Consider the following 17,468-nt stretch of genomic DNA (forward strand, 5'->3'; position numbering starts at 1 on the left):
AACCTTCCCATAAACTCTTTATGAAAATCACCTCAAGGCATGACAGAACTTGACTTACTACACCTTACCATGCACCGCGCTAAGGCCCACGCCTCTCCCCTTTCTGTCGGGGGAAGCTAAAAGTCCTAAAAGTCCTGTGGGAAAGAACGTCCCATCCTTACACCACAAGGGAGGGAAGGTGGTGGGTCAAAACTGCCCAACATGTAGTAACGAGGCATACAATGCTATGGAAGAGACAGATTCATCAGGTGTAGAGAGGAGGAGGAGGAGGAGGAAGGCTGAGGAAAGTGTGGGTATAGCATATGAAGAGGAAATATAGAAATAAAAGGGGAGGGGATAAATTTCATTGTTGTAGGAGGGAGATTAATAGAAAATGGACGGATTTCGTTGCTTTGTAGAAGAGATTAATGGATATAGATGGATTTCGTAGCTGTAGAGGGGGATTTATAGAAAGGAGTGGATTTAGCAGGTGTGTAGGGGAAGAAAGCCTAATTATGACAGCTGTAAAGGGAAGATCAAATACGATTAGGATTGGACAGATATAGAAGGGATTACGTGTTTACATGAGTTTATATGAGACAGACAACAGGAGGTCTGATTGGTCCACGACTGGGTTGTCTGGAAAAAAGAAAATAGATTATCTCACTTGACAAAAAATGTAATTTCGCTTGGTTCTTTTTTAAGTTATCACCGACTCCTTAGAAAAGGGTTGAGTTTGGCACCAGGAGAGTGGAAGATTATGAGAAAAAAAAAAGGGGTGACTATGGCAATTAGAGACGGGGAACCATAAAATAAAAGGTACACAAAGGTCCCAGGGATAGAGAGAGTTACATTAGAAGTGGCACATCCAGCCGAACACTTGACTTTAAAAGAATAAAGAGAATAGGAGGGAGAGGAGGAGGAGGAGGAAGAGGAATGTTGAGGGAATGAAGAAGATGTGGACTTTTAGAGAATCTTTCCCAGGATTACTCCTCGTCTCCACTTGACGAAGTCTGAAGATGCACCAGGCAATACAAAGTTGGCTAACTTTGGGGTCACATGGCTTTCGCAGGGCACCACATATTCTTTCCTTTTTTTTTTCCAGTATCTTTTCACCCCTGTCTCTTTTATGTATACGATTTTCTTCTCTATCTTTTTAAAGTCTAGATCAAAAGAGATTGTATAATGTGAATGATACTTTTCACGAGATGGAAAATACTGTGTTATATACGAAGCAAACGTTTTCAAGTACGACAAGAGAAGGTCTTCTCTCTTGCCACCGTCTTCCTACATCCTTGATGGAGAGAGACATAATGCAATCCCATGTATGTCTCTGACTTCATATATAAGGATGTGTGAGTGTCTGTCGATAGACACACTAGTGCAAATAGGATAGATAGTTTGGAATCAACCCATCATATCACTCACATGACAATACAGTCGTTTTCAAACACTCTTTTATGTATATAACCTACATGAACCCATTACTAAAACTTACACATTCAAATATGTTCTCTATACATACTATAGATGTTCTATGTGCATACTGTATCACATACGTGTCCCAACTAAGGAATGGTACCACGTATACCCATCCACCCGAAGTCACTGCACAGACTGTCTGGGAGATGAGATCCATCCCTACATACTCTGGCAAGACCACCGACATTCTCCACTAATTAGTCTCCATTTAGAACAGTCATCTTGACGTGTGGAATGTTTGGGGAGACTACTGTCACCCTAAACTGTATGACATTCCCTCCTCTCCCCGGGGTTTCACTGCAATCTCACTCCCCTCCTCCTTTTCCTTCCTTTCTCCCCAGTGAAGTAATTCCTCTCGTTACACTTGGGTCAACGTCAGATCAACTGGCAGTGTGATATGAAAGAATGAAAGAATTCACAGATCAACTGGCAGTGTGATATGAAAGAATGAAAGAATTCACAGATCAACTGGCAGTGTGATATGAAAGAATGAAAGAATTCACAGATCAACTGGCAGTGTGATATGAAAGAATGAAAGAATTCACAGATCAACTGGCAGTGTACTATGAAAGAATGAAAGAATTCACAGATCAACTGGCAGTGTGATATGAAAGAATGAAAGAATTCACAGATCAACTGGCAGTGTGATATGAAAGAATGAAAGAATTCACAGATCAACTGGCAGTGTGATATGAAAGAATGAAAGAATTCACAGATCAACTGGCAGTGTGATATGAAAGAATGAAAGAATTCACACATCAACTGGCAGTGTACTATGAAAGAATGAAAGAATTCACACATCAACTGGCACTGTACTATGAAAGAATGAAAGAATTCACAGATCAACTGGCAGTGTGATATGAAAGAATGAAAGAATTCACAGATCAACTGGCAGTGTACTATGAAAGAATGAAAGAATTCACAGATCAACTGGCAGTGTAATATGAAAGAATGAAAGAATTCACACATCAACTGGCAGTGTAATATGAAAGAATGAAAGAATTCACAGATCAACTGGCAGTGTACTATGAAAGAATGAAAGAATTCACAGATCTTAACTTTTCAGTTCTGCAGGAGTGTGGGGAAGCCATAGAAAATCGCCCGAGACCCGAGACCAGCTCTTCATGGCGCGGATCGATCGGCCACAACAGGTGAAACTGAATCATGGCAGCAATTTCAGCACTAGTTAGTGTGGCTGGACCAGTGGACATGGACCAAAGTTGACTCTCGCCACGGTACGTTACCACGTCCATCACACACACACACACACACACACACACACAAGAGATGATATAATGCAATGGTATAGGATTATATAACGTGCACTTGAGATACACAAGAAGATATCTTGGAGCTCTATAGTAAGGCTGGAGCAATTGGACTCCTCTAGGAAACTGAGGTGAGATGTGATATATAAGAACTCTAGTGACATGTGCCGGTAAGGTCGAAAACACCAGGTCAAGCCACATGACCTGTCATGTGTGTGCAGGCAACGTATGTATGTAAAACAGTCCTCAAGCACTGACTGTGGTGATGGGGTCTGAGGACCAATGCCTTTAAGAGACTGACTATGTCCTTAGGAGCCTTTAATGTTAAATGTGCCCTTAGAGGCGATTAATGTTAGATGTGCAGTTAGGGGCGATTAATGTTAGATGTGCAGTTAGAGGCGATTAATGTTAGATGTGCAGTTAGAGGCGATTAATGTTAGATGTGCAGTTAGGGGCGATTAATGTTAGATGTGCAGTGAGGAGCGATTAATGTTAGATGTGCAGTTAGGGGTGACTAATGTTAGATGTGCAGTTAGGGGCGATTAATGTTAGATGTGCAGTTAGAGGCGATTAATGTTAGATGTGCAGTTAGGGGCGATTAATGTTAGATGTGCAGTTAGGGGCGATTAATGTTAGATGTGCAGTTAGAGGCGATTAATGTTAGATGTGCAGTTAGAGGCGATTAATGTTAGATGTGCAGTTAGGGGCGATTAATGTTAGATGTGCAGTTAGGGGCGATTAATGTTAGATGTGCAGTTAGGGGCGTTTAATGTTAGAGCGGCAGTTAGGGGCGATTAATGTTAGATGTGCAGTTAGAGGCGATTAATGTTAGATGTGCAGTTAGGGTCGATTAATGTTAGATGTGCAGTGAGGAGCGATTAATGTTAAATGTGCAGTTAGGGGCGATTAATGTTAGATGTGCAGTTAGAGGCGATTAATGTTAGATGTGCAGTTAGGGGCGATTAATGTTAGATGTGCAGTTAGGGGCGATTAATGCTAAATGTACTCTCGGGAGGGAGATTAATGTTCAAAATGAAAACATAAGATTTAGATTCTACAGTTTCTCTACTTTGGGTACATACTGACATAAATGATATTGAACAATTACTCCCATTCTTCCACTGGCCTCCATTACGAACACGAATCAAAGTGGCCAAGTTTTCATGGCCATGTCAAACTGCACCTTTGTGTTCAGTGGCCCTTGTGTCTACGCCGCAATCACTTTGATCAATATAATAGACCTTGCTACACTGGCTTTCAAGGAATGTCTTATACTTGACAATTCCATTCTAAACTATCGTTCGGTATATCATGACAAGATGTTTATTTATGTTTTCTTTGGACAGTTGAATGTCATTCCACCACTGTAACATCTTTGAAGTAATTTAAAGGCTATATACTTTCCTATAAAGCATTTTTTCTGACCTTTATGAACACTAGATTCTTAAATATTTGGAGTTTTGCCTTTTAAAGAAAAGGTCAGAGTGCAGCAAAATTTACTGCTTGTCACCAAACTTCACCTAGTTGTCACTGCATCTTGATCTGGCATTTCCTATTACTGATTTCTTATGTGAACAACGTGTCTGGAACAGCAATTCGACGTAATTACATATGAAACTAGATATCATTATACACATTCCGGTCCTACGACAGAATGTTTCGCAATTTTAGAAACTTGACTTAAGGTCATAGATTACATTGACTTTTAGAAACTCGACTAAAGGTCTTAAAATTACATTAAATTCATCAAGGAAAAGAATTTGTTTGTTGAGTAATGTAACTCAGTGTTAGGATACATGGTGGATAATTGGCCAACAGAATTTCTTTTTACAGTCATAATGACCGTCAAGATTTGGCCAGTTCAGTGATGTTAGAATTGGTAGTTTTGCTCTTACGTCATCAATGACCGGGGGTTGTTTATAGCAAGAAAGACCCAAACAATGTCAGGTCAGCGTAGGGTGAAAACTGCACCTCTTATCTCCTTAATGTGGGCCTAAGTAGAGTGATCTCTCGCTCATTGGCTGTGGAAGACAGATGAAATACAATTGGGATGGCAAAACTTAGTTTTTGGGTTCACTGAACACGACTGGGTACAATCATTATCATTATCATTGCCTGTTATCTATTACCACTTTTATCATTATTGTTATAATTACCATTTTCAGTGTTATTATCATTATTATAATTATTATTATTATTATTATTATTATTATTATTATTATTATTATTATTATTATTATTATTATCATTATTATTTTTATCATTATTACTATTATTATTATTGTTATTATTATCATTTTTATTATTATCAATATTATTTTATTATTATTATTATTATTATTATTATTATTATTATTATCATTATTATTATTATTATTATCATTATTATCATTATTATTATTATCATTATCATTATCATTATTATTATCATTATTATTATTATCATTGTTATTATTCTTATTTTCGTTATTATTACAATAACTATCACTATTATTATCTGTTATCTTTAATATCGTTAATATCATTATCAATATTACCACTTTCATTATCACTATTGCTATCACTGATATTCTTACTATCTTTCTGAAAGATTTCTTCTCTGAGGCAAATCACCAATCATTATCAAGTTACAATTACTTTTCTTCTGTTTAAAAAGAAAAAAAAAAAAACCTTCATGAGAACCCTAAAGTTTAAATTTTCTGAAAGCTGCTCCTGGGTCCTTGGATTTTGTGAGGCGAAGCATCTCCTTGATTGATTATTCATAGTTTACTTAATCTATTACTAGGTAGACATGATGCAGGTTAGAATTACATTGTCTATCAGCGATGCAGTTCACATCAGCAAGGTCTACCAAACGTACGTAAGTGTTAGAAAATTGTTAGGGTATTTCTGATCAACAATCAATGTGGATTTTATTGATAATGTCATCTATCTACAGAATTTAGACTTTGTTAGAACTATTGGGATCCTAAAGTTATATGGCTTTAAGTTAAACGAAATATATATATATATATATATATATATATATATATATATATATATATATATATATATATATATATATATATATATATATATATATATATATATATTATTTATAATTCAACATAGTTTAGCTGTGACTTAATGTTTGCAAAGATAACGAAAAGAACATAAGATCTTCACAACGTATCCTGAAAAGTAAACACTTAATCCCCTTGGATGTTATTTAGGAAATCAATAAATGAAGTACAGCAACATATTGTCGAGTACGTTTCTCTCGGTCCCTGTATACAAAAGCTAAAGGAATGTTGATGAAAAACGTATCTTTTGCCTCTGCTGAAGGACTATGATGTTATAAACGTGCGTGTATGCGTGTGTGTGTGTGTGTGTGTGTGTGTGTGTGTGTGTGTGATGCATCAGGACGCGAGGTAAGAACACTGATCAATGGTCATGCATATTATTCTGTTCGTGTAAAGGTCCCGCCTAGCTTGAACACCTGGCCCGCCGGCTACACTGGTGCCGCCCTCCACCACCATCACCCACACCATCACCACCCACACCATCACCATCACCACACCATCACCACCCACATCCACACCCACCACCATCACCACCGATACCCACCCACAACCACAACTGCCACTGCCGCCACACACCATCCTACCACACCAGAGTCACTAGTACTCCCTCACACACTCACACACACTCCCACACCAGCAAGCTGCCTGACCCAGGACGACACGCCTCATTCCCCTACATCGTCACTCCAACCTACACTGAACTCTCTCCTTCGTCTTACATTTCTGGATCCCAACACCTCAGGGCCTAATGGCCCTCCACGGTCGGTCAATTGATTAATCTCGGTCTCCCTAAGAGAAACCAGTGGTCTGGTGATGGAGAGTCATTTAAAGTTATCACTGACACTGTGACATGATCAGGGCAGGACAAAGATGGTGTGAAGAATTCAGGTATTAATCCTCGAGAAATTTTGTAATTCACGAAGAATTTGATTTAATTTCATCTTTCGTTGTCCTTGGTAGATGCGTCGTGTCTCTTAAAGAATACTTTGTTCCAATTATATATATATATATATATATATATATATATATATATATATATATATATATATATATATATATATATATATATATATGTTGGAAAGGATCACAATTTTGCGCGTGATCAAGATATTCCTATGAGTCCACGGGGACAATGAAACACGAAAAGTTCCCAAGTGCACTTTCGTGTAATAATCACATCATCAGGGGAGACACAAGAGAGAAATATAACAGTCAGTTGATATACATCGAAGAGACGAAGCTAGGACGCCATTTGGTAAACATGTGATTGTCCAAAACATACAACGAGCGTTCATAAACTTATCATTTTACAAATCTTATCAGCAATAAAGTTATCTAATTTGTATAGACCATCACTAATATCAAGATTATAATTCTTTGTGTATTTAATAAAAGAAGATTCAATGATATTTCTCTTGGTGATAGAGTTAGAGTTAATAACTGAGGTGGCGATACTCCAGTCAATACAATGATCATAGTTTTTAACATGATTAGACAAGGCATTTCATTCTTGTCCCTTCTTATACTATATTTATGTTGCTTAAGTCTAACAGAAAGATCCTTACCAGTCTGACCAACATAAAATTTATCACAGTTTCCACAAGGCACTTTATAGATGCAACCAAGAGAATTTTCTGGTGAATTCCTAATCAAGATATTCTTTATGGTATTATTGTTGCTAAAAGCAACATTTACATTAAAGGGTTTAAGCAACATGGGAAGCAAAGTGAAATTATTATTAAAAGGGAAGACTAAAAGATTCTAGGTGTCAATGGGAGGTTTGGGCTCAACTCTATAAAATATCTTTGCTAACTTAAGGGATTTATCAATAAAAGATCTAGGGTACTTTAACTTAGTGGGTAAGGTACCACATTCTAATATCATGAACAATGTAGATTTAGTCAACAAGCTAAACAATATCAATGTTAATTTTTATTTCAAACTAGTTAGCTTTGATATTTCCTCACTTTTCACTAAAGTTCCAGTTGATGACCTTTTAGAATATTTATTTGATGTCTTGGATGATATTCATTTACCTGTTTCAAAGTCTAATTTCACTGAACTGATAAAACTGTGTATAAAAGACTGTGTATTTCAACTTAATGGAGATTATTATGCTCAAAAATTTGGTATGGCACTTTTCACTAAAGTCCCAGTTGATGACCTTTTAGAATATTATTTGATGTCTTGGATGATATTCATTTACCTGTTTCAAAGTCTAATTTCATTGAACTGATAAAACTGTGTATAAAAGACTGTGTATTTCAACTTAATGGAGATTATTATGCTCAAAAATTTGGTATGGCACTTTTCACTAAAGTCCCAGTTGATGACCTTTTAGAATATTATTTGATGTCTTGGATGATATTCATTTACCTGTTTCAAAGTCTAATTTCATTGAACTGATAAAACTGTGTATAAAAGACTGTGTATTTCAACTTAATGGAGATTATTATGCTCAAAAATTTGGTATGGCAATGGGTAACCCTCTTTCACCTGTGCTAAGTAATCTTTATATGGAATTTTTTGAAACAAAATTACTAAAGGATATCTTACCTTCTAATGCAATTTGGTTTAGGTATGTAGATGATGTTCTTTGTGTTTCGCCAACAAATGAAAATTTACAAATATTTCTCCCCTTACTTAACAATTTAGTAGTTTCCATCAAATTTACTGTAGAAAATGAAAATAATGGTATGTTACCATTTTTAGATTGCATGATCCATAGACAAGGAAACAAGTTTAAGTTTAGCATATACAGAAAACTCACCAATGTATGCTCATATATCCATTATTACTCATCTCAACATGACAGAGTTAAATTATCATTTCAATCTATGTTCTCTAGGGCATTACGTATTTGTAGTCCAGAGTTTATTGATGATGAGTTTGAGAAGATATATTCTATTGGATCATTGGTAAATCCCTTAAGTTAGCAAAGAAATCATTTTAAAAAGTTGAGTCCAAACCTCCCATTGACACCAAGAATCTTTTAGTTCTAATAATGATTCTAGTTAATAATAATTTCACTTTGCTTCCCATGTTGCTTGAATCCTTTAATGTAAATGTTGCCTTTAGCAACAATAATACTATAAAGAATATCTTAATTAGGAATTCACCAGAAAATTCTCTTGGTTGCATCTATAAAGTGCCTATTACCAATAACTCCATTACCAAGAGAAATATCATTGAATCTTCTATTATTAGATACACAAAGAATTCTAATCTTAATATTAGTGATGGTCTGTACAAATTAGATAACTTTATTGTTGATAAGATTAGTAAAATGATAAGTTTATGAACGCTCGTTGTATGTTTTGGACAATCACATGTTTACCAAATGGCGTCCTAGCTTCGTCTCTTCGATGTATATCAACTGACTGTTATATTTCTCTCTTGTGTCTCCCTTGATGATGTGATCATTACACGAAAGTGCACTTGGGAACTTTTCGTGTTTCATTGTCCCAGTGGACTCATAGGAATATATATATATATATATATATATATATATATATATATATATATATATATATATATATATATATATATATATATATATATATATATATATATATATATATATATATATAGAGAGAGAGAGAGAGAGAGAGAGAGAGAGAAACAACACTCCTCTGGTCACCTGTAGCGTTCAAGTCACATCTCCATCGCTTCTCTCTTTTCTTTCATCCTCCCCCTTGCAATGAGTTCCATTCCCTCTCCACACCAACTTTCCCAACAGCATTTTCTCCTCCTCCTCGTCCTCCTCCTCCGGCCGGTGTAGAAGGCCACCAGCTTCCCATAGCCAGCGACTTGCAAATAGTTTTAGCAATGCTTTCAGGACATTTCCAAGACAGGAGAAATCGTTGTGTCCCCCTGTCACTATACACAGTAGTCGTGTTTTTGAGGAACGATTCGACTTTTATCTCGCTTTAGATCCTGTCTCTGGAACTCTTTGAGCTTACCTACCCTTAGCACTCAAGCTTTAGAATTCTAGAACTCTTAAGCTTACTACTCTTAGTACTCTAGCTTTAGAATTCTGGAACTCCTTAAGCTTAATACTCTTATCCCTCAAGCTTTAGAAGTCTAGAATTCTTTAAGCTTACTACTCTTAGCACTCAAGCTTTAGAAGTCTGGAACTTTTAAGCTTACTACTCTTAACACTCAACCTTCAGAACTCTGGAACTCTTTAAGTTTTTTAAACTTACCACTCTTAACAATCAAGCCTGAAAACTCTGGAACTCTTTAAGCTTACCACTCTTAACACTCAAGCTTTAGAACTCTGTGTATCACAGGACTATGACGTGGTCTGTCATTCGCTTTCTAAATCCACCCATGAGAGAGCGAGTCGAATCCACTCACGAGAGAGCGAGTCGAATCCACTCATGAGAGGGCGAGTCGAATCCACTCATGAGAGAGCGAGTCGAATCCACTCACGAGAGAGCGAGTCGAATCCACTCACGAGAGAGCGAGTCGAATCCACTCATGAGAGAGCGAGTCGAATCCACTCATGAGAGAGCGAGTCGAATAAGATATCTACATTATCTTTCCCTGTACCTCACTCGCAATATGTCTCCTAGTGGGAATGCCACGAGACATTGCTTCACGACATAGATCGAACACCCGCTTGTATTCTGTGAGACTAAGAGCCTCTGGAAAAGATTTCTAAAGGTCACGTTTGGACGAAGATCAAGATACCCAGACGTTATAAAAGTCAAGGTTATTGTGTGAATTCTCCGATGCCAACTTTAGGAATTAAGAAAATAGACAGAATGAACGAGAGAGAGAGAAAAAGATATTTTTAATTATCACTTGCTCATTTGCGAGAAAACTCGACTGAGATTATCTGTCGCGAATGTTTCAAGAGGAGATGAAGGTCAGGAGATGTCTGAGTGGGGTCTTTTATGTTACAAGGACCTTTGAGCACCGAGGGAGAGTTAGTAGAAAGGTCACCTGTCGGTCAACCACGCAACTTTTACTCCTAAAGGTCACCGAAAGACAGAAATGTCACTGCCTACGTTCGATAGGATCAGTGCACTGGCTGGTTCCCGTAGGTTGGAGGCCACAGCGGGTCAAAATCACTGCCTTACAGGGTAACAGTATAATGGAGACGATGATAGAAGCCTGTACGTAGGACAGGTCACACTACTGCTGGTCGAGGGTAACTACGAGCCAAAACAGGTCATGGGAGGCAGCAGTGAAGAATCACACTACTGCTGGTCGAGGGTTACTACGAGCCAAAACAGGTCATGGGAGGCAGCAGTGAAGAATGAATCAACAAATGGCGGAGCAGAGATAGTATGAGGTGGTCGTCCCATATCATGACCGAGGTTACAGTAGGCCATCTGTCTTTTACGTCAGGCACTTCAGAGGACGCGTCATCGCGAGTAAACTGAAAGAAAATATCACTGCTTTGCAAAGTGGTCACAACGGCTTCGTTTAGTTACGAAAGAGGAAACGGATCACAACTGGTCGTAGGTTATATGTACGCGGTAAACACAACCAGTTTACATACCAGGCACGGGAAGTCTTACATACAACTGCAAGAAAGTTAAATCACAACGTGTTAGTCATGTAATTTCATAACACACACACACACACACACACACACACACACACACACACACACACACACACACACACACATGATAACTGAAGACATAGTTAATTGCAGATAGTACATACAAACTTAAGAAGCTGTACGACAATAAATCTTTCTCAAAGAGATGGAATCCCACAAGTGTTCAAACCCTCCCCGTACAGTACAAACAGATATATACCCACTCACTCAAACCGGATTCTCAATTTTGGTCACAGCGTTTGAAATGACACTAAGAGCTCCTGGGGAACGCACGCAGAAGGAGAGCATTTACGCATGGTACCAGAATTGCGAGAACCGAGTTACGAGGATAGGCTAAAGAGGCCTTAGATTTGTCCACTATGGAACAGAGAAGAGTAAAGGATGACTTGATCACAAAGCTTTTGAGTATCTTAACGAGCTGGATGACGTAGACAAGTGAATATATCCTCGAAAGATGTAAGTATAAGGATGGAAAGATGGCCTCAGACAATACACAAAGCAGTGTTGAGTGACTATTCAGTATGCCCTTCCACGGCAACAAACAGATGATGAGCGCCACATCACGTTGATCATGATATCTACACATCTACCAATCTACGGCTACAGGAGAACGCCAACGGGAAGTATCCGTCCGTTGGATTGGGGAAATAACCCATCCTCACCTACCGAACCCATCCTTCCCCAACCCCCATGACCCGTCTTCATGTCACAAACCCCCATCCCCCACTCCCACAGCCCCATAACCTCGCTCATGTCACCACCCCACACACACACATACACACACCCATGACCTTCCTCATGTCCTCGTGTGTCACTGTTTCAAGTCTGATGCTGAATGATCAAGCCGGGGACGCCATTCCTCGACCTTTCTCAATGGGAAGATGAACAGGTGAGTATGGCGATGGGCAGACTTGCAGCGCCCGGAATTCGAACCCACATGAGCCCGACTGCGGGAGTGCTCTTGTTAATTCATGGTCAGCAAACGAACTCCGACACCATACGTGTGTTTGTGTGTGTGTGTGTGTGTGTGTGTGTGTGTGTGTGTGTGTCCCTCTACTGAACCAGTGTTTCTACATTTTTTGAGTAGCCAGACCAGCAGACACGCGCGCTCTCGTGTCAAAAGCTTATCCCTCACAAGACAGTGTATCAGATCCACCATCTTTACTATGATGGTTATCGTACATTCCCACAAGGCGCAGAGGATATACTAATGTGGCTTTATGGACGACGTGGTGAGGAAGACCAAAAAAAAAAAGGAAAAAAGGAAACCCATCCATCACATACCTACTGTGTCTAGGTGATGTGTCACTTCGATGTAAAGTACAGGAGTGTAAATTCCTGAAAATAAAAAGAGGATAAAATTCTGAGAATAAAAAAACATTCAACTCATGATATCCATCGTTTAAAGAGACATTTGTTTATCTAAACCGTTGCAGCATGTATACGCAATAACAAATTATTCGTAGATGACAGTTTCTGGACGTGCATATATTTGAAACACTGAAATGCAATCTACGTTTTGTAACACAAAAACGACATATATCATCCTTTAACTTAATCCTTTCTCTTCACAAGATACGCGTTACAATGAAATGCATTCATGAGCAATATCAAATTAAATGATAAATCGGTTTATATATATATATATACATATAAAGTGTTTTAGATATCTGGGAGTGGATCTGGCAGCGGATGGAACCATGGAAGCGGAAGTGGATCATAGGGTGGGGGAGGGGGCGAAAATTCTGGGTGCCTTGAAGAATGTGTGGAAGTCGAGAACATTATCTCGGAAAGCAAAAATGGGCCTGTTTGAAGGAATAGTGGTTCCGACAATGTTGTATGGTTGCGAGGCGTGGGCTATGGATAGAGTTGTGCGCAGGAGGATGGATGTGCTGGAAATGAGATGTTTGAGGACAATGTGTGGTGTGAGGTGGTTTGATCGAGTAAGTAACGTAAGGGTAAGAGAGATGTGTGGAAATAAAAAGAGCGTGGTTGAGAGAGCAGAAGAGGGTGTTTTGAAATGGTTTGGTCACATGGAGAGAATGAGTGAGGAAAGATTGACCAAGAGGATATATGTGCCGGAGGTGGAGGGAACGAGGAGAAGAGGGAGACCAAATTGGAGGTGGAAAGATGGAGTGAAAAAGATTTTGTGTGATCGGGGCCTGAACATGCAGGAGGGTGAAAGGAGGGCAAGGAATAGAGTGAATTGGAGCGATGTGGTATACCGGGGTTGACGTGCTGTCAGTGGATTGAATCAAGGCATGTGAAGCGTCTGGGGTAAACCATGGAAAGCTGTGTAGGTATGTATATTTGCGTGTGTGGACGTATGTATATACATGTGTATGGGGGTGGGTTGGGCCATTTCTTTCGTCTGTTTCCTTGCGCTACCTCGCAAACGCGGGAGACAGCGGAAAAAATATATATATATATATATATATATATATATATATATATATATCCATGGACGACTGACACAAGAGGGTAAATTCAATTTACACAATTTACCGACGTAAAACATTCCCCTTAGCCGAGAGGTGATTTCACTGAACAGAAGCCGATTCTTCGATCTGGCAACAGTGAGTGGCATAACCTCCAATCTACCTCGTCTGGCAACAGTGGCTCTTACTCGAGCAGTCGTGAATAAATGAAACTCAAGGCGTCGCCCATCGTCGACCTTCTGAATATTGTAAGTAACCTGGGAGACACAAGGCTCGTTTACTGTCTCCGTAGATGTAGGGAGGGGAAGGTAAAAGGAGTGACTGAGGCAGTTGAGTGGCGTTTTAAGCGTCGGCTTGCGCATACTAGATGACAACCTGGTGTACCAGAGAGGAAAAGGGATTGTGTTCAGAGAGGGTAAGGGTGGAACGCTGTGTCAAGGTGAGGTAAAAGGCTTTGAATAGTGTAGTAAGGGATAGATGCAGAAAGTTCGTTCCAGCATTAAAAAGGTGGAGCGAGGATTATAAAGTAGATTTCTTGATATTTGGGGTATAGACAAGGAAGGTATGCATGTCTTTCATCCTCCTGCTTGTTCAGGCCACAAGCACTCAACCATTATTCACCACACCCTTCCATCTCCACTTTGGTCTCTCAGTTATCTTTGCTCCTTCCATTTCTAGCACATATGTATCCTCTATGTCAACCTTTCCTCACTCATTCTCTCCATATGTCCAAACTATTTCAGCACACCCTCTTCTGGTCTCTCAACCACACTCTTTCTATTACCACACATCTCTCTTACCCTAACGATTCTTATTTAGTGAACTTGTTCTACACCACGTATTGTCCTTCCCAATTTCAAATCCAACATATTTTCTTTCTTCTGTACAGTCTCGTCTATGGCCCATACCTCGCATCCATACAACACAGTTGGGATTACTGTACCTTCATACATAATACATATCTCCGTCCTCTTAGACAGTGGCGCCCTCTTTCTATACGCCCCTTAACGTTCCCAGGACTTTCGCACCTTCATCCACCCAATGACTCACCTCAGCTTCCTTGGTTCCATTTGCTGCTATGTCCACACTTACGTATCTAAAAGACTTCACTTCCTTCAAGTTTCCCCCATTTAAACTCATACCCCCATGTAACCTGTCTTTTTGTGCAGCTAAACTTAACAACTTCGCTTTCCTTCATATTTACTCTCAACTCTCATCTTTCTCACACTCTTCCAAAATCAGCCACCAACTTCTGCTTGTTCTCACTCAGATTTTCCACCAGCGCCGTGTCATCAGCAAACAGCAACTAACTCACCTCTCTGCCGCTCCGCCACCCCCAACAGACCGCACACCTGTCTCTCTGTTCAAGACCCTTGCGTCAGCTTCCCTCACTACCCCATCCATATCAAAAAGGTCTTGGCGATATCACACATCCCTGCCGCAAACCCAACTTCACATGGAACCACTGACCCTTCTTTCTTAAACTCGCCCACACTTTTACTTTCTTGACAGAAACTCTTCACTGCCTCCACCTGATTTCCTCCCACACTATACATTCGTAACGCCTTCTAAGGAGCATCTCTATCAACTTTATCATTTGCTTTCTCCAGATCTGATCATGTCACATACAAATCATTCTGGTTTTCTGTTTATCACACACATGATTAAAGCAAACAACTGAACCTCACATAATTTGCTACTCCTAAAATCAAATTGTTCCTCCCCAGTCTGATGTTCTGTGCATGTCACCATCCCTTCAATCACCATCCTTCCATACGACATTCCAAGCACACTCAACGAACGTATACCTCTGTACTTCAAACACTCACCTTTATACAGTGGCATTATGCTTGAATTATTCCAATTCACTGGCACCTGACCGTTACCTACACTTAATAAGGAAATCCTAACTAACCAATCAACATTACAGATAATCCACAATACCATTCAATTCAGTCGCCTAGCATCTTAGGCTAAGCTTTCGTCATCTCATCCCTTTTCACTGAACCACTTGCCCTGACTCCCACTCCGCATAACTCTCTTATCCAAACATCCGACCACCAAACACTTTCATCATTCCTTCAAAATACTCATTCCATCTTCACTTCACCTTATCTTTGCCTATTACCACTTTTTCTTTTACCTCCTTTTGTTCTTTTATTTTTTCCCCAACACAATTAAACTCCTTTCAAAAACTTTTCTTGCCCTCTCTATAGTCTGCTGATACTCGCTCACCCCCAACTCTCATATGCTCTCTTTCTGAGCGCCCGCACCTTCCTCTTGACCTCCTGTCATCTTCTCTTGAACATCTCCCAGTCACTGGCATTCCTACCCTGTCAGTAACGCCCACACACCTCCCTGTTCTTCTTTCACTAGCAAGTTAACTTCCTCATCGCAAACACAACAATTCCTTAACTGCTCACCTCCAACCTTCCGTACCCTACACACCTCTCACATATTATGAGCACCGTTCATACCTTCCATTCCTCACGCACTCCCTTAGCTTCAGTGACTCTCATCTTTTGCCATTCTACCTTCAAACTCAACTGACATCTCCTCACACAAGCCTCACACATGGTCACTCACTTTCACCATTCTATTCCCGACCGCATCATGTCCTCTTTTCCTAAAGCCTCTACAAATATTCTTCCTCCCCAATGAGCTGCCCCTCTCAGCACATTCACATTCAAGAGCCTCTCTTTTGCACGCCTGTCAGTTCGCTCGTGTCCCAGTAATGCCGGCTTACAATCCACCCTGTTCACCCACGTATACTTATGTATGGGCATTTTTTTAAAACCACGTGATTCCAACAACCAGTTATTTTTCTGCTCTGGAATCACAAGCTGTTCAACATTTTCATTCACATCCCTTGGTCCTAATGCAATTGAATTATACCCTCAACTATCATCTCGTTAACCACATTCACATTGAAAATACGCATCACTGATATTTCATCGTTTGCATTCGTAGTCTTTCTAATAACCTTTCTTTTGAACACCATCTTTCTAGGACGTCTGCTAATATCATACTTCTCTCTGAGACCCAGTGGTATACTAATGTTCTCACTGGCCACTTTTTCATATCTAACTATAATCCCCAGTTTATGCTAAACGTAAGATTTGACACCTTCCTTAAATAACTGTCTCCATAAATCATGTTAGGCCTTCAGCCTGTTTCAACTTCTCAAAGACATCTTGAAGCTGCAAGTGTGGCTCCTCAGGTTCCATGGGCTCAAATTATCATGTGCTGAACATTCATGTATCTATTAATGATAGCTTTTCATGTTTCCATAACAAAAACAACACATTCTATAACTCTGCATAAATTAATACTACCAGCATTACAGACTTAACAGCGGATCAGTTCTCTACATCAGCAAATGAAATCAAGTCTCTTATTCTCAACCTCATTCACACTGTTCTTATCCTGAGAGAAATGATGTGCTTATTCACCACAAAACCAGCCATTGCTGTGTAATATGCATCACTGTATTCCTTCCCTCAGCGTATCGGGCTGGTATAACCAGCTTGCATTAGTTGCCGCACCTCAGCCAACCGCGTCTCCCACACTGAAACTTTCTTAATTAAGTCTCTCATTAACTTTTGTCTTACTAATACCGCTCTGCATTTCACCTGATTGCATACTAAATGCGGTCATATGA

The sequence above is a fragment of the Panulirus ornatus genome, chromosome 20, assembly GCF_036320965.1.
Source record: "Panulirus ornatus isolate Po-2019 chromosome 20, ASM3632096v1, whole genome shotgun sequence".
Taxonomy (NCBI): Eukaryota; Metazoa; Arthropoda; class Malacostraca; order Decapoda; family Palinuridae; genus Panulirus; species Panulirus ornatus.